Raw genomic sequence first — 22,306 nt, 5'->3', positions numbered from 1 at the left:
TAGGAATAGATTATTTTGTATTTGATGTTTCTAGTGATCCTGTTTCCTGGAAATCTGTTGGTGAATTCAATTTAGTAATCAAATCTAGGTGATTCTATCAGACCCAAACAATTCGAGTAGATCTTGTTTACCCACAAAGTCCTGCTATGCAGGCAAAAATCTTGCAGCTAACAAAGGCCATTTTCTTGATAACTCATCCAGACCACCTTCTTTCTGAGTGTCTAATTTTTTATGCCACATAAAGAGTGTTGCTCCATAACTCTACTCCATCTTAAAGATCTGTTTAATTAAGTTATATAACCAATCTATCATAGATTGAATTCAACTGGAAATATTTTGTTGCATTAAAAAAATAAAATTTGGGGCCCTGGCTGGGCTTATTTGGTTAGAGCAGTGGTCGGCAAACTCATTAGTCAACAGAGCCAAATATCAACAATACAACGATTGAAATTTCTTTTGAGAGCCAAATTTTTTAAACTTAAACTTCTTCTAACGCCACTTCTTCAAAATAGACTCGCCCAGGCCGTGGTATTTTGTGGAAGAGCCACACTCAAGGGGCCAAAAAGCCGCATGTGGCTTGCGAGCTGCAGTGCCGACCACTGGGTTAGAGCATCATCTCAGTATGCCAAAGTTGTGGGTTTGATCCCCAGTCAGGGCACATACAAGTATCAACTAATGAATGCATGAATAAGTGGAACAACAAATCAGTGTTTCTCTCTCTCTCTCTCTCTCTCTCTGTCATTCTTCCTCTCTTCCTCTTTCTTCCTCTTTCTCTCTCTCTCTCTAAAAAAAATTTCAATAAAAAATTCTGAACGTAAGTTTTTCAATGGCCATTTTTTATGCCATCTTAGATAATATAACTTTTTTAAGTTCATAGAGTACATATCTGGGGTAACTGGAAATATAATGAGAACATCTGGCCCATTGTAAAAGTATGAAATTGAAGCCAACTTTGTAATTTTATTATTTTTCTTTCATTATACTAATTATATTTATTAAGAAATAAAAGACGAAGCTTAACATGGGTTTAAGGGAGAACAAAACATACATTTGAAACAATAAGAAAACAAATAACCAACAGCCTGGGACTGAGTACATACTAACATTATAATATTAAAAGCATAGTATGCTAATTAGACTGGATGACCTTCCTGACGAATCTGGGGCTGCGAGGGAATCCCAGGTCTCAGTTGCCAGAGGGTAGCCGGAGCCAGCAGCCAGGGGAAGGAAGGCCTACTCTTGCACAAATTTCGTGCACTGGGCCTCTGCTATACATATAGTATATACTACAGGCCCGGTGCATGAAATTAGTGCACTGGTAGGGTGTCTAGGCCTGGCCGGGGATCAGGGCCGATCTGTGGGGCGACCGGCGAGGTGATTGGGGTCCCTGCTCTCACCTGTCTTGGCCTGGCACCACCCACTCGCCGCCCCCGCCCCTGCTGCTGCTGCTGGTCGGGGCCTGTGGGTTGGGGGCAGCTCCTGCATTGAATGTCTTCCCCCTGGTGGTTAGTGTGTGTCATAGTGACCAGTCATTCCTCTGTTCGGTCTATTTGCATATTAGGGTTTTATATAGATAGATTATTGGAATGCTAACTAGTTAAATGTATATTTTTGACAAGTCATTATTCCTGGGTTTATAAATTAATTACTGGGGAACAGTGTATTAAAATAAGCATGTTAATGGGTATTTATTTTAAATAAAATGTTTATATGTTCTTAATATTAAGCGTTCTAGAAAATTTGTCATGTTTTTCTTGTAAAGTTGTTACTTCAATCTTGTACTCAGTAAATTTTTATTATGTATCAGCCATTTTTTTTAGCCCTGGCAAATAGATAGGAAGCAAAAGTCTAAATCCTAAAGGAACCCATAAGCTTTAGCTCAGTTTCTGCCCAAATTATCATAAAATCTGAATTGGTAGAATCAAAATTCATGAGGTTTTATGGAGACCGGCAGCAGTGCCTAACAAATTTCCCTGGGGAAAACAGCAACAGATTTTCTATTTTTCACTAAAGAAATCCATCTCCATATAATATTACTTGGAATCTCAAATTTAAATAGTCTGGTCTCGTGAAGCGTTCTGTTAGCATGATAGACAATGCTAGTTGCTTGAATTACAGGAAATAGTATTGTTTTAATTATTTGTACCATGTGTATGAGTTAAAGGTATCATATGTCAATCCTGTCAATATTTTAAGATTTAAAAATCCCAAGATATCATTGCCTTTCAGATAAACTGTGCCAGCTTTATGGAAGTTGATAGGCATTATTATAAATAAAGCATTTTCAGTGCGTTAATGTAAAATACGTGTCTTTAAGTATTCTGTCCTCGTATTTAAATACAAAACACTAAAACTTTGCTTCCTACAAAATATGAGAAGTTAAAATTCTCAATATTTTCTAATAGTGTTACTGATAACTATCCATTTAATAATAAGTTTTGAGTCAGAGACTTAAATAGCTACCAACATTTTATTTTTATAGGATTTATAGAAAGGCTCTCATCCTTTGTGCTATTATAGCACATTCCAATGACTTAAAAATGCTATTGATTGGAAGATGCGCAATAATTTCATACACCATTTAGAAAGGGAGAAAGCCACTGCCAGTTGTCATGACACTGTGCTCTCAAAATTGATTAGATGAGGCATCATGATTTCAGGGAGAATAAAATGTTCAAAACACATTTTTTGAGATTGTATAAAGTATGTATTTATATCTAGTGTTTCATTTTTTGACGAGAGATGAAATGGTTTTCAGGTAATTATGTGCGGATATGAGCTGCTTTGAGGACAGTGTCCCTGAGGATTGTGAAAAACAAAGGAATGCATTTTGGGGGTTCATAGAAGAATGATCTTGTAAAGAAAATAGGTTATGTACAATTTATTCTCTTCAATTCTGAGGTAACTGACCTCATGCATATGCTTACCAGTGGTCAGCAAACTGCAGCTCGCGAGCCACATGCGGCTCGCGAGCCGCGGTTTGCCGCTCTGTTGACTAATGAGTTTGTCGACCACTGCCTTAGGGAAAAACACTTAAAAACATTTTAATAATGTACTAATAATGTCTTTAACCTGAAGTCAAAACTTCTGGGTAAGATTAATGCCTTACGCAGTGGTCAGCAAACTCATTAGTCAACAGAGCGGCAAACCGCGACTCGGGAGCTGCATGTGGCTCGCGAGCTGCAGTTTGCCGACCACTGGCATAGGCATTTTCTATATAAATAAGTGACTTGAAGTACAAGGTTCTTATCACTTTCTTTGAGGTGCTTCTTAGAAGTCAGGTAAAAGTGCTTGTCTACAGGGTAGATAAGAAGGTTAATATAAATGTTGTATTTACTTGCTCTTCTCTTAGTGGCATATTTAAAAGAGATGTTATGTAAAGTAGTAATTATAACAATGTATGGTTGGAGTGTGATATTTTTCAATGTGGTATGTATAATACCACACAAAAGGGAAAAGAGAATTGAGCTTTGTAGGTGTACCATTTTTATGTCTCACTGGCATTAAGTTAGTATAAATGTGATGTAGATTCTGATAAGTTAAAATGTAAGGTAAGCCAAAGAGGAAATAACTAAAAAAATTAGTGGAAAAACCATTAAAGAAATTAAAATGTTATATTAGAAGATATTCACTTATAAAGCAGTAAAGGAGAAGTATAGGAACAAAAAGACATAAGATACATCGAAAACAAAAAGTAATGACAGAGATAAATTCAGCTGTGTCTAATAGTATTACATGTGAATGGATTAAATTCAGTCAAAAGGCAGAGCTTATCAGACTGTATTAAAAACAACAACATCTAGCTATATGCTGTCTACACTGAGACACACTTTAGATTTCAAGGCACTACTGGATTTGAAAGTAAAAAGAAGGAAAAAGATATGTCATGCAAACAACAGACATAAGAAAGCTGGAGTAGCTATGCTAATACTAGACAAAAGAGACTTTAAAAAATGATACTAGAGATAACCATTTTCCATTTTCAAATGAAATGAGTCAATTTCTCAGGAAGATACAACAGTTATGAACATATATCCCCTTAACAACAGAGCCCCAAAATATATGAAGCAAAACTGATAGAAGTGAAGTTAGAAATAGAAAATTCAGCAGTACAATTGGAGATTTCAGTACCCCACTTTCAATAATGGATGGAATAGGCAGAAGATCAACAAAGAAATAAAAGACTTAACAAAATAAGCCAACTAGACCTAACTGACATCTATGGAACATTCCACCAGCAATAGCAGAATACGCAATCTTCTCCAGTGAAGATGGACCATTCTCCAGGATAAGCCATAACTTAGTCCAAAAATGATTTTCCAATAAATTCAAGAGGACTAAAACAACACAAAGTTCTCTGACCACTATGTAACAAAGTTAGAAATCAGTAACAAAAATTGTACTTAGTGAGAAAGTTTTTCTGGTCCTGTGTAATCCCCCAGAGGAGGAGGAAACTTAAGTATAGTATTTTTATGTGCAAACGATTCAGATTTTCAAAACAAGTAGACTGTGAACATTGCTATGAAATTGATAAAAAGAATCCTACATTAGATTCTCTATACATGAGGAAACAAAGATATGGCCCAATGAAAATCCTTTCTTTGAAACAAAAGGAGAATTTTTTTTTCAAGACTACAATTTCTATAAAAGAACAAAAAGTTGTTCAGAATCATTTCCTTAAGTAATCGAGAGGAATTTGAAGATAGAGAAATATATTTGGAATAACTGTCTTGTCTCCTTCTAAAAATTTTTTAATTAAATTTATTGGGGTGACATTGGTTAATAAAATTATATAGGTTTCAGGTGTACAGTTCTATAACACATCATCTGTATATTGTATTGTTTGTTCACCACTCAAAGTGAAGTCTCCTTTGATTCACCATTTATCCCCCCTTTACCCTCTGCTGCCAACCTCCATGTCCCTTTCCTCATGTAATCACCATACTGTTGTCTGTCAGTTTTTATTTTTGTTTTTGCTTAATTCCTTCACCTTTTCTACCCTTTCTTTTGAGTAAGGTAGATTCAGAACATTTTAGCAATTTGAAATTTCAGGATGAAAATATACTTGTGACTCAGTGTCATTACTTTGTTATTTCCTAAGGATATACTTCTAAAAGAGATTGAGTATTAATTTGTTTTTTATGTTAATTTAATATTCTTTATTTTAATAGTGTTCAGTTTCTTTTAAGTAATTATTAATATTGTAATACATAGAACATATCAGAATAATGTTAGCTCTTATAAACTTCTTACAAAACATCAAATAAAATATGTTTATGATTTGCTTTTATTAGAAGAGTATTAAAAATTTAGTTTAAAGCTTGAATACAATTTACTCAGTTTTTAGTATTATAGAAAATAAATGCTGAAATACTGGTGTAGCCATTTTGTTCTAGTGTTGCAATTATATTTAATTAAAATTTTCAAAGATTGCCCTGGCTGGTGTGGCTAAGTTGGTTGGTCATTGACCCATGCATTGAAATATTGCTGGTTTGATACCCAGGCAGGGCACATGCCTGGGTTTCGGGCTCCATCCCCTGTGGGAGTATGTGCAGGAGGTAGCCTATATATGTTCCACTCGCACTTTGATGTTTCTTTATCTCTCTCCCTCTCCCTTCCTCTCTCTCTAAAAATCAATAAAAATACTTGAGAAAAAAATGTTTTTCAAAGATAAGTGTTACTTACTTTACTTAAAAATTTTTCAATTTGACTTACTTATTTTAATTTTGTTTTGATTTTATTTTTCTATATTCCTACAGTCTAATTATTTCTCTGAAATCAGAGTATTGACTGCTTAGCACATTTTTTACATATAAAATGTTCCAGAGTATTATTTGCCTTTGAATCATTTATTATACAAATATTTTAGTATCTATTTTGTTATATCTACTAGATTTTGATGTGCTATTTTCAATTATTAAATAAGCAGTTATTTGTTGGTTTTTTATTTTGCTACTTGATCTTGATCTACTTTAGTGTCAAGTACTTCATTACACATTTATATCTGTGCACAATGAATTTAGATGAGTTGAATTAAAGGCCTCACATGCCATCCCATACTCTAATCCCATAGTGTTTAAATTTTTTTTGGAAACTTTATATTTGTGATAAAGGTTTGTAAGATGTGGAATTTAGTATGTGTTTATTCTACTACATTTCTTTTTTCTGTTTGTTAACTTTAGCCTGTTAATCATGAATTCCAATTTCCCCCCCACCCCATAATTATTTTTCTGTTTCTTTTGAACAGTTTTTTTTAATGTATTTTGTTACCTGTTATGTTGTAAAAGTTTAATATTGCATCTTGCCTTTTTAAAACTAAGAACTGCTCTGATCCTATGCTTGATGCACCTTTAATGAGGCATGGGATGTCCTCAGAGGTTGCTGTTGTACAATATACTGACTCCAGCTCTCAAGGCTCTTCATACATTTGTTCTTTCCTCTTTTATGGGCTTATCCTTTTACCCTGCTTGGGGTTTCATGCTCTTATTATCATGTATTTGAACTCTATTCACTTTGTTATTTTTCGTACAGTTCCTACTCATTTTGATTTATCCACATATTAAGCACTTTTTTTTGCTCATCATTTTGTCTTACATCTCTAATTTCTTATTTGAGATAATTTTATTTTACTTGAAGAATAGTACTTAGTTTTCCATTAGAGCAGGTCTAAATTATTTGTTGTGACAAATAATTTCAAGTATCATTTATTTAAAATAATATTTCTTTTTATTCTTGAAAAAATGTTTTGCTAAATACAGAAGCATAGAATTCTAGTTTGGCATATTCTTTTCTTGAGCACATTGGTGCTGTTGAGATAGCAATTTAAGTCTAATTGCTTGTTTGAAGATAATCTTTCTTTTATGAATATATTTTTCTGGTACTTTTATGGTTTCTGGTCTTGTTTTTGACTTGGGCAGTTTGACAGTGATGCATATAGATGTAACTTCTCTATACCTTATGGTTGATAGCACTCTTGATCTATAGATTCATGTGTTTTATTATTTCTAAAATTTTTAGACCTTGTACCCAACTCATTACCTCCCTACCTTCTGAGCGTCCAGTTGCAATTTACCCTCTTTATTTCAGAACATCATTTCTGGAGTTTGTGTCTTGTTTTCTCCTAGTACTTTATTCTGTTTGTTTTTTTTTGTTTTTTTTTTTCCTTATCTCCTGGTTCACTATTGTTTTCAATTGTTCTATCAGAATTTAAATCCATCCAGAGAGTTTTAAATTTTTTCAATTCTGTAATTTATATTTGGCTTTTCAAATATGCTATCTCTTTTATACTTTCCAATTCTCTGGGCTTTTCAATATGCTTGTCTTTGAACAAAATACTGTAAGCATTTTAAAGTGCCTGTATATTAATTCTAATATATTGAACCCATCAATCTGCTTGTAATGTTGGTTCTTTCATGCTGAATTTTTTTCTGATTATCTTTGAATATGGTTTAAATGTTTGAAAAATTATCAAAATAGTTTGAAGCCTGAAAATAGTGATTATTGAAAGAATCCTTTCGTTGTCTCAGACTTCAGAGGAGATTTCTCTAGTGTTTAATTTTGAGTGTTTGATTCTGAGTCATTGGCATGGTAAATATTTTTATCATGTTTTCTAGTTCGTAAAGTTTTGTTTTGATTTTTCTAATTTCTCTGTGTCTTCCTTTTTGGCCCCTACACAATTTAGAAATACGTTGTTTAATTTCCAGATATTTGGGATTTTCCAGACATCTTTCTGCTGTTTATTTCTTGTTTAATTTTGTTGTCTTCAGAAATTTTGTATGTTCTTTTAACTCTTTTGAGCAGCACACTTCATTTTTAAATTTAAATAGTCACATGTGCCCAGTGTCTTTGTGTATTTGATTCCTATTGCTGTGTAACAATTACTGTAAACTTAGTTTAAAAAAATGTTTGTTATCTAATAGTTGTGTAAGTTAGAAACCTGACTCAGTCTCACTGGCTATCAACATGTTAGCAGGCCATGTCTTTCAGAGGCAGTAGGGGGGAATCTGTTTCCTGGCTCACTCAGGTTCTAAGTAAAGTTGAATTTCTGTAGCTGTAGGCCTGAGTTCCTGGCGGGCTGGCCCTTGAAGACCATTCCTAGCTTTTAGGGTCCACCTGCATTCCTTGGATTATGGCCCCATTTCTTCATCTTCATAGCCACCAATGGCAGGTCAGGTCTCACACTTCAAAACTCTCTATTGCCTCTTTTTTATTGATTGGTTAAATCTAGCCCTAGCTGGTTTGTCTCAGTGGGTAGAGCGTCAGCTTGTGGACTGAAGGGTCCCGGGTTCGATTCCAGTGAAGGGCACATGCCTGGGTTGCGGGCTCAATCCCCAGCAGGGAGTGTGCAGGAAGCAGCTGATCAATGATTCTCTCTCATGGTTGATGTTTCTCTCTCTCTCTCTCTCCCCCTTCCTCTGTGAAATCAATAAAAATATACATTAAAAAATATCTAGCCCTAGCCGGTTTGGCTCGGTGGATAGAGCATCGGCCTGCAGACTGAAGGGTCCCAGGTTCGATTCCGGTCAAGGGCATGTACCTTGGTTGCGGGCACATCTCCAGTAGGGGGCGTGCAGGAGGCAGCTGATCGATGTTTCTCTCTCATCGATGTTTCTAACTCTCTATCCCTCTCCCTTCCTCTCTGTAAAAAAAAATCAATAAAATATATTCAAAAAAAAATCTAAAGGGGTCCTATGGTAATCTAGGATAGTTTCCCCATTTTAATGTCCATAACCCTGTCAGATCTGCAAAGTCTCCTTTGCCACATGAGGTGATGTTTGCAGGTTCTGGGGGATAGAGTGTGGACATTTTGCAGAGCCATTATTTTGCCTCTCATTCTGCCATACAGGACAAAACAGCTTTATACTGCATTATACTAGTACAGTAGGTCCTCGGGTTACATTGGAGATCCTTTCCTATGGCGCGACATAATGTGATTTTCTCTGTAAGTCGGAACCCACCTACATAAGCACCTACATCACTCATGTGGAGCACATACACAGCAGTAATGAAGTGAAACAGTAAAAAAAAAAAAATTGAAATAAAGATAACAATTCCTGACCTTTACTTATGGTAAATAAATAATAAAAAAAATAAAGCACATATGTACATATGTTGAAATGATGGAACTTTTTTTTTTTATATAAATAAATGGGAGATGGCGACTTAACCACGAAATGATGTACGTCAAGTCTGACGTAACCCGAGGACTGCCTGTATTTTAAAGTGGTGACATTTTTTAAAAGTATTTTTTAAATGTCCCTTTGTTATTACTTTTCAGAGCTCTTCATTTATACTAGAGGCCCAACCCTGGGGATCAGGCCTAAGCTGGCAGTCAGACATCCCTCTCGCAGTCCAGGGCTCTCACAGTCCAGGACCCCTCACTCCTTACCGCCCGCCTGCAGCAGAGGCAGGAAAGGCTCCCGCCACCATCGCTGTGCTCGCCAGCTGTGAGCCCAGCTTTTGGCTGAGTGGCGCTCCCCCTGTGGGAGCATACTGACCACCAGGGGGCAGCTCCCTGGTGGTCAGTGCATGTCATAGCGACCAGTTGTTCGGCCATTCGGTCAATTTGCATATTAGGCTTTTATTATATAGGATGTGTTGATCCAAATTAAAATTTTAACATTTCAGTGCAGGTCTACTGGAATGAATTTTCTCAGCTTTGGTTTTTCTGAAAAAATTTTAAGTTGCCTTCATTAAAAATATTTTTTTGTTTTGTTAATCCTCACCTAAGGATATTTTTTCCATTGATTTTTAGACAGAGTGGAAGGGAAGGAAAGAAAGAGGGGGGAAGGGAGGGAAAGAGAGAGAGCAAGCTAGAGATCAGTGTGATTGGTTGCTTCCTGCAACCCAGGCATGTACCTTTGATTGGGAATCGAACCTGAGACCCTTTGGGGTGTGGGCCGATGCTCTAACCACTGAGTAACACTGACCATTTTTGAGAGCTGTTATTTCTTGATAAAGAATACTGGGTTAGGCTCTCAAGATGGCGACTTCTCTGGGTTCCAACACCTACAACAGGCAGAACTGGGAGGATGCGGACTTCCCCATTCTGTGCCAGATGTGTCTTGGAGAAAACCCATATATCCGAATGACCAAAGAAAAGTATGGGAAGGAATGCAAAATCTGTGCCAGGCCATTCACAGTGTTTTGCTAGTGCCCCGGAGTCCACATGCATTTCAAGAAGACTGAAGTGTGCCAAACCTGTAGTAAATTGAAGAATGTCTGTGAGACTTGCCTCTTGGATCTAGAGTATGGCCTGCCATCCAGGTTCGTGATGCAGGGTTGTCTTTTAAGGATGACATGCCAAAATCAGATGTCAACAAAGAGTACTACACACGGAATATGGAGAGGGAGATTTCTCACTCTGAGGGAACACGGCCAGTTGGCATGCTGGGGAAAGCCACATCCACCAGTGGCATGCTGCTCAAACTGGCCTGGACCACACCCTATTACAGAAGGAATCGACCCCACATACGCTCCTTCTAGGTGAAAGAATGTAAGAGAGGAGAGGAGTGTCCATACAGACATGAGAAGCCTACAGATCCAGATGACCCCCTTGCTTATCAGAACATTAAAGACTGATATTATGGAATAAATGACCCTGTGGCAGATAAGCTTCTAAAGCGGGCTTCAACAGTGCCTCGTTTGGACCCACCAGAGGACAAGACTATCACCACACTATATGTTGGTGGTCTGGGCGATACCATTACTGAGACAGATCTAAGAAATCATTTCTGCCAGTTTGGAGAGATTCGGCCAGTCACCGTGGTGCAGAGACAGTAATGTGCTTTCATCCAGTTTGCCACAAGGCAGGCTGCAGAAGTGGCTGCGGAGAAGTCCTTTAATAAGCTAATTGTCAATGGCCTTTGACTTAATGTGAAATGGGGAAGGTCCCAAGCAGCCCAAGGAAAAGAAAAAGAGACAGATGGAACACAGACTCTGGCATCAAGCTGGAGCCTGTTCCAGGCCCGCCAGGAGCTCTTCCTCCTCCTCCTGCAGCAGAGGAAGAAGCCTCTGCCAACTACTTCAACCTGCCCCCTAGTGGCCCACCAGCTGTGGTGAACATCGCCCTGCCGCCACCCCCTGGAATTGCCCCACCCCTAACCCCACCCCCTGGTTTTGGGCCACATATGTTCCACCCAATGGGACCACCTCCTCCTTTCATGAGGGATCCAGGACCAATCTACTATCCTTCTGTGGACCCTCCGAGAATGGGAGCTCATGCTGGGAAACACAGCAGCCCCTAGCACATTATCACCATTCTGGGCTCTACAGAAGACAGGGCGCTTAAAAATCTCAGTAAACGAATCTTGGAATAAATACATTTTTCCTTCCTTTGTAGTTTCCATAGTAGCTGAATGTGTTCAGATGTTGGCAGTCAGAAAACAATAGCCATGCTTTGATTGATGGACCTTAAGCTGCCATTGACACATCTGGTTACTACTATAACGTTACTAATAAAATTTAATGCCTGTTCCTCTTCTATGGGGAGCAAGCAATGGGGTGAATTGGAGTATCTAATGGAGTTACCATTCCAATTATATGTTCATTTTGTATTATTTTTTGGAGGGGGGGGGGCATTAACCTGCGGAAAGAATCTTTTGACCAATTTTTTATGTCCATTAGGTATTTTCCTTTTTATCATAAAAAAGATTACTAGTACTAATCATTGTAGTGGCATAAGTGTGATTTAACACTTCTGAAGTCACACCCTCAGAAAGACAAGTGGAATCCAGCAGGCAGCTCTGCCCAGGTCTCTTCTAAACCTCTCCTTCCCTCATGGGTTACTAAAGGAATCTGGCTGATACTTTTACTTCTCTATGCTACCAAAAGAGACAAAAATAAAAATTACTTTGTATTCCTTTTGGATGGAAACAAATGTCATGAAGCTGTGTATCAATGAAGAAACGTGGTGACTCGGATGAAATTATTTTAAAGAACTTCCTGTAGCCCTGACCAGTTTGGCTCAGTGGATAGAGCACTGGCCTTTGGACTGAAAGGTCCCAGGCTCGATTCCGGTCAAGGGCATGTACCTTGGTTGCGGGCACATGCCCAGTAGGGAGTGTGCAGGAGGCAGCTGATCGATGTTTCTCTCTCATCAATGTTTCTGACTCTCTATCTCTCTCCCTTCTCTGTAAAAAAATCAATAAAATATATTTAAAAAACAAAAGAGAAATTCCTGTAAAACACTTTAACAGACTGAAGCGAAAAGCTTTGGAGTGTGTTTGAATGGAAGACTGTGACCTCGGCTGGAACTTTGATCTTCAGCATTCACCTTCGTGTGTCTCATTTTAATGCCCCACTCTGGCAGGGAACTCTGTTTGGTCTTAGAATGTTTGGATATAACTGAATTGTAGATGGTAAAACATAATTTGATGTTATGTTTTTTTTTGTTTGTTTGTTTCTTTTGTTTGTTTGTTTGTTTTTTAATTAAAACAGGTCAATTTTCCAAATGTCAAAAAAAAAGGAAAAAAGAATACTGGGTTAGCAATTTATTTTTTCTTTCACAATAGTTTTAAAATGTTACTTCATAGTTTCCATTGAGAAGCCTGCTTTAATTTTTATCTTTGGTTCTCTGTAAGTAACACATTTTTCGACCCTATGGGTTTCCTTAAGGTTCTCTCTTTATCTTTGTTTTTTGGCAGTTTGAATATGCTGTGTCTAGGTGTGTTTTTTTCTTTAACTTAACTTTTGGTTTTTTCTTTTTTATCCTTATTCTTATTTTTATTTATCCATTTGGGGTTGTCTAAGCATTTTGGTTCTATTGCTTATGTGTTTATTTTTGGAACATTCTTGGCCATTATTTCTTCACATATTCCTACTACTCTGTTCTTTCTTCTTCTGCAGTCCCATGGTACACATTAGACCATCTGATATTGTCCTGTGGCTTTTGGATGCACTTTTCTTTTTATATTATTTTTCTTATGTTTTTGTTTGGTTAATATTTATTGGTTTATCTCTAAGTTCACTGATTCCTTCGTTTTGTTGAGTCTACTAATGAGTTATCAAAGGCTTTCTTTATCTTTTAGTTCTGTCATTTTCATTTTTCCCTCCCTTTTTGCTTTAATTCCCTTTTCTGAATGCATGTTGTCAATCCTTTCCTCGGGATTTTTTAACATATTAATAACAGTTATTTTAAACTAGAGGCCCATTGCACAAAGATTCGTGCAGTAGGCCTTCATTCCCCTGGCTGCCGGCACCAGTTTTCCTCCGGCACCCGGGACCCAGGCCTTTGCTCTGGCCACTGCCTTCCGTCTTCGCTACGGCTGGAGTCTTCAGTCTTTGCTCCAGCCAAAGCACCGCTCTTGTAGCTCCCTCCACCCCCGCCCTCTCCCTCATAGCAGGGGTCCCACCCCACCTGGCCACTCTGCGCCTGCCTGTGTGCTGCCCAGAGGCCCAGAGCGGCTGGGGGGCGGGGCCGCCACAATCTTTGTTGGGTTAATTTGCATAGTCCTGATTGGCTGGTGGGTATTGTGAAGTGATGGTCAATTTGCATGTTTCTCTTTTATTAGTGTAGATTCCTTGAGAGTTCCAGCTTCTCAATCATCTTGGAATATGGTTCTTTTGATTACTTTATCTCTTGACAGTGGTTTGCTTTTAAATGCATGCATGTGTGTGTCTTAAACTTTAATTGAATTTTGGGTGTGTGTATAACAGTAGATACTGAGGTCAGTAATTTTTAATGGCTGCAAATGGCACTGTTCTTCTGTCAGGTCACCAGGCAGGGAGTTGAGGCAGCCTCTTCAGGAGTCGGGCTAGGTCATGGTCGGCAAACTCATTAGTCAACAGAGCCAAATATCAACAGTACAACAATTGAAATTTCTTTTGAGAGCCGAATTTTTTAAACTTAAACTTCTTCTAACGCCACTTCTTCAAAATAGACTCGCCCAGGCCATGGTATTTTGTGGAAGAGCCACACTCAAGGAGCCCAAGAGCCGCATGTGGCTCGTGAGCCGCAGTTTGCCGACCACTGGGCTAGGTTATTGCTATGTTCATCTTCAGTGTATCACACTGGCCTCTAATTCTCATAGTGATGACCTGCCATTTCCTTGTGCTTATTGTGGGGCTGGGGACCTGGAGGATTTTTCTGTGTTAGTGCTGCATGCTTAGCTTTCAGCTGCCTGTGCCACTGGTGGCAGTGGGAGTCTCCATCCTCCTGTCCCTCTCCTAACAGCCGACTTGCTTCTTCCTCAGTGCTAGGCTGGTAGTAGAGATAGGTGAGGATTGCTGTTATCCTGGTCTGGCCTGTCTTCGGCAGTTCTAGTGTTTCCTGCCCCTCACCCATGGTAGCACACTTCTGTTATTGGTATGGGATTCTGGTACTAGGACAGTTTCCTACCTCCCCTGGAGTAGAGAGTGCTTACCCTTTCCCAAGCCACAGTGAGTTTTGCCCATGCCCTGTGGGTGGCATATCTGTAACTCCTTTTCCACAGCAGTTTAAAGGTTAAGGCTTTTGCTCAGTATGAGAGAATTGCTCAAGCAGGCCCTGGGGCTCTGTGCCTTTTCCACAATGGCAGCTGACCACTCCTGCATGTCTGCATGTGGAGGACTTCTTTCCCTGGTCTCCTGCCCTATACCTGTGTGAGCACCTGCTGCGGGCCCACAGAATAGAGCCTGGGAGTGAGGGTGAACTTTATCATGTCTGAGTCCAGGCCAGTCCAGCCTCCAGTATTTGTTACAATTTTAGTGCATATTTTCTCATTCATTTGCATGGCTGCCCTGCCTTCCTCCACATCCTCTGCCCTGCTCAGTCCCAGTGACCCAGTCCACATGTGTCTCCATGGAGTTCAGGCTGTGTGGTTGCTCTGTGGCCTTGGCTTTCTGACAGACTCAAGAGAAGTTTGATTTTTTGTAATGTTTCTGGCTTTTTTATTGTTAGGGTAGGAGCAATACTTTTTCTAACTTTTACATCTGGAAGCAAATTGAGTTGTTTTCATTTGTTTTAAAATAAGGAATGATTGTTGAATTTTATTAAATATTATTCATCCTTATTTAAAATGGTCATGTGAATTTCTAATTAATATTTCCTAATATGAATACATCATTAGGTTGCCTAATATCATTCCTTAGTTTCTCTTACTTGAAGACTTCTTTCATTAGCAAAGAAAGGCTGGATGTATAGGAGTGAATAATAAAGATAAGGTCTTATAGATCTTACTAATCAAAAGGTAGACAAAATATGTAAATAGATAAAGAGAATATTTTAGATTGTTATCGAAATTAAGAATGAAATCAACAGGGTGGGTGGGCAGTAGGGTGGACAGGAACAGCCTAGTAGTAACATGTGTGTGTTAGAGTTAAAGGTGGGAAATGATCCAGTCAATTTAAAGAGTTGAGAGTAGAGAGGGCTTTTTAAGACATCGCAAGTACAAATTCCCAGGGGCAGGAAGGAGATAGGCCTGTTGGAGGATCAGAAAGTTTACCCACGTGGCTGAAACTCAGTGACTAAGAGGGAAATGGTATGGGGGCGTTTGGAAAGGTGCTCAGAGCCAGATGACCATGCCATCTTCGGCCAAGTTAGATATTTGAATTACATTCCATGGGGAATGGGAAGAACTTGGGGATGAATCGCTTGGTACCTGTTGTTTGCTAAATTAAATTAGTTGTTCTCACATCCATGTGGTAGTTTCTTGTTATACACCTGGAATAATTCTTTATCGCACATAAATTTATTATCTATATTTCATTTTCAATCTCTTTTTCACTGTTGACTTTTACTTCCTGTTTTAAGCACAGTCAGTTCCCCTTATCATAAAGAAACCTTCCTTCAACCTCTTCCCCTGTTACTGACCTCCTGCCTTTCTCTTTTCACAGCCAGATTCTTAGAGAGTGGTCTGTATTTGCTGACTCTTGTGTGTCACCATGCCCTCCATCACTCTGTACACTTCTGTAATATGGCTTTTACCCTCGTTCTAACTGACAAGCTGCTCTCTGAGATGTCCTCCTAGTCCCAGTGACCATCAAATCCAGCGCCCTCTGGGTTAGTCCTGTTTATCTGAATGTAAGCTTTAACACTATTGGCCGCATCTTCCATCTTGTAAGTCCATAAACCCTGACTTCCTGGGCACTTCACTCTCACATGTTCTGTCTTATCTTTCTTATTACCCCTTGTTTCTTTCATTTTTAGCTCACTCCTAAATATAGGGATTACCCAAGTTTCTGAGGGCTGATTTCTCTCTCTACTGTATGTTCTCTCTGGCTTGTCATTTATGAACTTTTACAAGAATAGTTATCACTGTGTATTCTCAGATCTGTGCCTGGAGCCCACAATTCTCTCTAGGAAAGAAAAGAAAATGCAAGTGTATTTAATAAGTTATAATTTTCATATAGCTATGTACTTTTCATAATTATTTTAAATGGTTGTATAATGTCATGTTAAGTGGCTATGTCATAATTAGCCTAATCATTTCCCTATTGAAAATTTGTAGTCCTGGACTTGCAGCTACAATTTATAAGTCTATACATGTACACTGAGTTTGAGATTTGGTGGAATGGAAAGTGAATTTATTTTTTTTCTCTCTCCCAAACTACCTCTGTTCTCCTGAATTGATTTCCGCCCCTCTCCCAAACTAGCTCTGTTCTCCTGATAAAAATGGGAAAGTCTTTGGCAAACCCTTTTCAGGTTTCCTTGCTTTGAGTCAGCCAACACTGACCTCAGGTAGGTCAACCTAGCTACTGAAAGGCCTTCTAAATGGTCCCTCTCTGACCTCTTGACTCTCTGACCCAACATGCTCTCAATTGTTAGAAAACATGTCATCCTTATGTCGCCAAGACCCAAAAGAGATCTAAAGTCTTTCACACTGATGTGTCTCTGAGTAAAGCTAAACAAGAAGCTCACCTTCAGTCAAGGCAGGATTTTAAACACAGTATTAGGTTGTACTTTACCTGCCTACCACCAACCTTGACAATATTCTTTGTCACACTTAACTCAGATACTCTCCTGAGCCAGGAAAGTTGCTCGTTTTTTCATCTTTTATTCTGTAGAAGTAATTTGGGAACCAGCTGGGGGTGCTTTTCTAAACTCCTTGGGGTTCCTCTCTAAAAAATATAGGGGCCCTAATAATGATTAGGCTTGTTCTGAGAAAATGAAGTGTCAGTGCCTTGGACACAGAGGAACTTTAGCTCATAGTATCCTTACCATTCACCTTGCTCCAGTCAAGTGGCCTCTCAGATTCTTCCAAGCTGTCATCTACTGCCAACCTGTGGAGAACTCTTGGTGTTTTTTTTTTTTTTACAAAGCCCAATAGATCAGAATATTCTGAAGGTGACAACACTGCCACCTTTGGTTCCTCTTCTGAGTGTGATTTGTGTGTGTTATGTGAAATCCTATTTGAATTTCTGACAGTTTGATGTCTCAGAGTTTCTGCCTGCTTGTCAGCCATTTCCAGTAGCACATTGACCAGAATATAATTTTCAGCAGTTGTTGATTCCTTTTTTGAGCCTTTCCCACCTGCTTTCCAATCTGACTGTATGTTCTTGCTGCATAAGGAAAGAGGGTTGTGTTTCTTCTTTTACACACAGGATTATATTCACCAAGCATGTCCAACCCTAGTATTGTTGTTTTTTAAATCCTTACCCAAGGGTATGTTTTTATTGATTTGAGAGAGAGAGCAAGGGATGGGGAAAAAGAGAGAGAGGGAGGGAGAGGGGCGTATATATAGAGAGAAACATTGATTGGTTCATATATGCCCTGACTGGGGATCAAACCCGCAACCTAGGTATATGCCCTGTCTGGAAATTGAATCCACAACCTTTTGGTGTACCGAATGACACTCCAATAATCTGAGCCACCCAGTCAGGGCAGTATTGTTTTTCTTTTCCTTCTTTAAGCACTGCGTAATCATAAGGTGACAAATATAAAGCAGTGTCCATTCTATAAGGCAGAAGTTGGGCCTGTGTGTGTACTGGTTGAGGAGGGAGTGAGCATATTAAAGAGACACCTTCTTGGGCTGTCTTCTATCACTTGTTGCATGGTTTGTGTTTCTCTCTGCTTACTCTAATTTATTTTTATTTTAGTTTATCATAACAACAAGGTGTCTTGAAAATTATTGAAAAACTCAAATGATCATGGTAAATAGCTGCTTCCCTCCCACCTTCCTCTGCTCCAACTATATAATTGTATTTGTGCTTTGAGGCATTCTGGTCCATACATCTTCTAAACTCTATGGCCTATGGTAACTCTATGCTAGATGTTGTAGATACAGTTACAATGTTTGATGATTGTGCTGTTTTCTGTAGATAAGGAAGTGGGCAGGAGAAAATAACATCAGTCATTCTCGCAGGGGTCCTCAAACTTTTTAAACAGGCGGCCAGTTCACTGTCCCTCAGACCGTTGGAGGGCTGGACTATAGTTTTAACAAAAAAACTATGAACAAATTCCTATGCGCACTGCAGGCCCTGGACGAGTCGGCTGCTAAGCAGGATAGGCAGCGGCACCCGGCGGGCCGGATAAATGTCCTCGGCGGGCCGCATGTGGCCCGCGGGCTGTAGTTTGAGGACCCCTGTTAGAATGAAATTAATCAAGAGTAAGGTGAGTTTAAAATACTACTCCAGGTATATCATTCTTTGAAGACCCATGGGTCTGGCACCTCATAGTCTAGCAGCCGTGGGCAAACTACGGCCCACGGGCCAGATCCGGCTGTTCTATCCGGTTCTCTTGCTCTCCCCTCCGCTCTTTTACTTTGAATTTATATTAGTTCACACAAACACTCCATCCATGCTTTTGTTCCGGCCCTCCGGTCCAGTTTAAGAACCCATTGTGGCCCTCGAGTCAAAAAGTTTGCCCACCCCTGGTCTAGGGCATTAGTTCCCAAGAGGACACTGCTTTTAGTCAGATGCTTTAATTCTTAGATGGTTTAACTACCCACTTCGTACACTAAGGTCCCAAATCTGGAGAATTAAGGAAGAAGTCTGACAATCAGTAGTGAGGCACGAAACTTCCTTCAAGTCAACCTCTAGAATGATAGTGTGTTATTCATCTATGTGCCTGGTACCCTCCCTGTTTTTACATCTATCTCTCATTCCCTCCATCATCCTTTGGCCTCGTAACAACATGAATTTACAGACCAGTCTAACATCCCAGGTCATCCCCACCCAAAGGCTTTATCCCTTGTTCAAGGAGAGTGAACCCTGCTAAAAGAGATCCAACAAAATCTTAGAAGAAGGAATAAATAAAACTCAGAAAAAGACTGTTAGGAACATACTCTAAGTTGAATGCCACCCCCTTACCATTTCCCTTTTTCTTGGGCAATTGAAAGCAGAGGGAACATGAAAAGACAAACGAAAAGCTCAGCCTTAAAGAAAACATTACCTCAGAAACAAGTTTTTAAGCATAGAACTTTTAATAATATCATACATTTATTAAAACAAGAACTCAAACATAATGTGAGGCAATAAAATGAGATGAAGTGGGAAATATGGAACTAAGGGAACAAAATGAGAATGAAGCAACATCAGTCCAAAACTAAAATAAATTTGAAACAGTGTGGAACTTAATGCCCTGGAAATTGAATTGTCATAAGGGAAAAACTTTAGATAATTCTAGAAGCAAAAGCAAAAAAGAAATAGATGCAAGCAATATAAATCATCATAATGGGGGTACAGCATAAAGATAATTGATGTTCATAAAGTAAGGAAGCTCATTCTTAAAAAAATGTTGACCAGAAAATATTTTTGAAGATATAATAAAAGAAAAATTTTCTAATGTATACTAAACTAATCTTAGAAGATTATGTGTTCTAGGGGGAAAAAAATTAAAAGTTGTACATTGACTAACTCTGAGCTGGCTCCTAGTTGTATTTATAAAGACTTCAAAAAAAAAAAAATCTGTAGCTATAAAGAAAAATAGGCAAAAATCACCTCAAAGAGGGGGAACTATCAGTCAGGCCGGCACCAGGCTTCTCATGAGCATCATTGCCAGAAGGCACAGGAGTGTGTGTACAAAATTTTGAAGGACAGAAATAGTCTATTAACACCAAGTAAATGTTAAAATTCAAACAGAGAACTAAGAATAAATAATTAGACAAATAGAATGTAAATGTCATAAACTTTGACAAAAGAAAGATGAATCAGTCTTCACCTAAAACTGATACATGTCATTCAAAAATCTATTTAAGATAGGGTTTTTCAAATTCTTAACTCCAGAGGAAATTTTACGAAATAGTATCGCTAAAGAAATATGGATCTTCAGTTTAGTATTTCCTTTATTTTCACTTCAGCTTAATTTACATTTAAGTACAAAGACGTAATTTATAATTTACTCTTTTTGTTTAAAACATCTAATAGTACAATTTCTTTAAAACATTGTGATATTTCTAGATGTTCTGCATGTGGGTTGAATTTTTGCTTTTTTTAATATAAGAGATTATTTTTTTTTATAGATAAGTTTATCTAAAAATAAAAGCTAATTTTAAAAAGTATGTAAAACATAACAAATAAACATATTTACCCCAACCAGGGCTCTGGACGGGGCGTGGCGTGGGCACTGGTGTTCCCAGTTGGTTTCTCTTCTCTGTTTTTATACTTATTTTAACAGCCTAGTGGCTTTCATTTTCATTATCACCCACTCCAAGCTTTTTGGAATTGAGGGGCAAAACTACTCACCCTGGATGATCATCATTTTTCCTTTTGCCTATTTTCCTGATATAGTTAATGAGAGGTCTGAAGTACATGATGACTTCGCTGCATTCATCTGGAACAGGGAAAATCAGTGGAAAGACAGCATTTCATAAATGAGTGGATTGAAAAAAAATAACTCAACATCAATTTGTAGAGTTAGCAACAATACTGATACTATTTTCTATTCTTTAGCTCAAACATTTTAGTTATGACACCCTATTTCTGCCACCTTTTTTTTTCTCTTGCTCTTCTGATTATGGTGGGCATAACCAGATTATGATTTAGAGTTTGCTAAGAGGTAACTTTATCGGATTAGTAGTATTTTTTTCATTAAACAAATGCATGATAGCACATAAATTGTCACAAGATGACCAAAATGTTTTTTATTTTATGTAAATTGTATCTTTAGTAAATGCAAAGTAGTTATTATAGTGTATAAATTTTGGTTTAATATGAATTTCAATTATGTACATTGTAACTGCTATTTGAAAATAATGAGAAATTAGAGTATTTGGCTCTTCCACAAATAAGTAATATGAACTTGAATAATTTTTGCTTATGTGCCTAAGGAGTCAACAAATGGAAGCAAACTAAATTATGGCAAGTAATTATTGCTCAAAAATATAATAGTTGGGAGAAATTTTGGGTTGTTGATACAATTTAAATAATGATTTATTTCCAGCACAGCCAGAAATGGAGGTGGTTTTACCTTTTCTGCAATAAGCTCTACCTATCTATGTACCTCCTACTTACCTGTTGTTAATGACAAAGAAACATAGTCATTGTATATTTTGTTCAGTTACATTGGTGACTTTTTTTAAACTGAGGGACATTACAACATTATGACTTTTTAATTTGTTGGTGAAGAGCCAAAAAATAAATGGCCTATTTTACTTTCCTATATTTCTGTTCTTGATATAATTGCTAATAAAGCAATATATCATGGTTTCCTCTGGTAATATCTCATGATTATCTTGAGATATAATTTGGTATGCTTGCTCTAAAAATGATTATGTATTAGTAGTCCTCTTTCTTATAAGAATATCAGTATTGCATAGTTTGAATAATAATGTTATTTTAAAATTTGCTAAGAAGTTTGCTTTAAAAGAAACTATGATAAGATGGTCAGATACGCTGCATTAAAAAGGTTTCTTATTTGTGGGCCAGCTCACTCTGTCTAGACAGAGTTCTCTGCACCGAATATAAAGGGGGAGCATAATTTAGTTTTAAAAAGATCTGGTTCCAAGGCTTGGTGTGGAGGGAGGTGGTCAAGAGAGTGGTACAGTGTTATGCCCAGATTTCATGATCCCCAAAGACCACCAGGGAGCCGAGTCTGATGCAAAAGCAAAGAGCCTTTAATCGAGCTAGCTCGAGCCCAGTCTCCCCCCACACACACACTGGCACAGCGGCGAGGTGGAGAGAGAGAGAGAGAGCCCAAGACCCCAAACACGCTGATTTATAGGGAGAGGTAGGAGGGGTGAGGTAGTGTGGCCTCCGCTGATTGGTTGGGGTCAGGTTGCACATGGGGGCAGGGCGCGGCTTACTTTCCCTTGCATTTCTATTGGCTAATTCAAAGGTGTGGGTTGGGCTCTTAGAGAGGTTCTAGGGCGGGAACCTGACTCCACGAGGTGGAAGACATGGAACAAAAGGAACATGGAGTCTCCCCGCCCTTTCATACAGCATTCTAGAA

General features: G+C 38.4%; 1 protein-coding gene and 1 pseudogene across 2 annotated transcripts in view; both read left to right on the top strand.

Moving 5' to 3' along the window:
* The window catches only part of HIVEP1 (HIVEP zinc finger 1), a 164,698-nt gene that overhangs the window by 104,801 nt on the left and 37,591 nt on the right, over window positions 1-22,306 (top strand). The window lies entirely within an intron of this gene.
* LOC308241533 (pre-mRNA-splicing factor RBM22-like) lies at window positions 9,983-11,246 on the top strand (annotated as a pseudogene). The gene has a single exon. The product of its transcript is annotated as a pre-mRNA-splicing factor RBM22-like (transcript).

This window comes from Plecotus auritus, assembly GCF_963455305.1.
Source record: "Plecotus auritus genome assembly, chromosome: 2".
In the NCBI taxonomy this organism is placed as follows: Eukaryota; Metazoa; Chordata; class Mammalia; order Chiroptera; family Vespertilionidae; genus Plecotus; species Plecotus auritus.
This window is presented reverse-complemented; position numbering and strand designations above follow the sequence as displayed.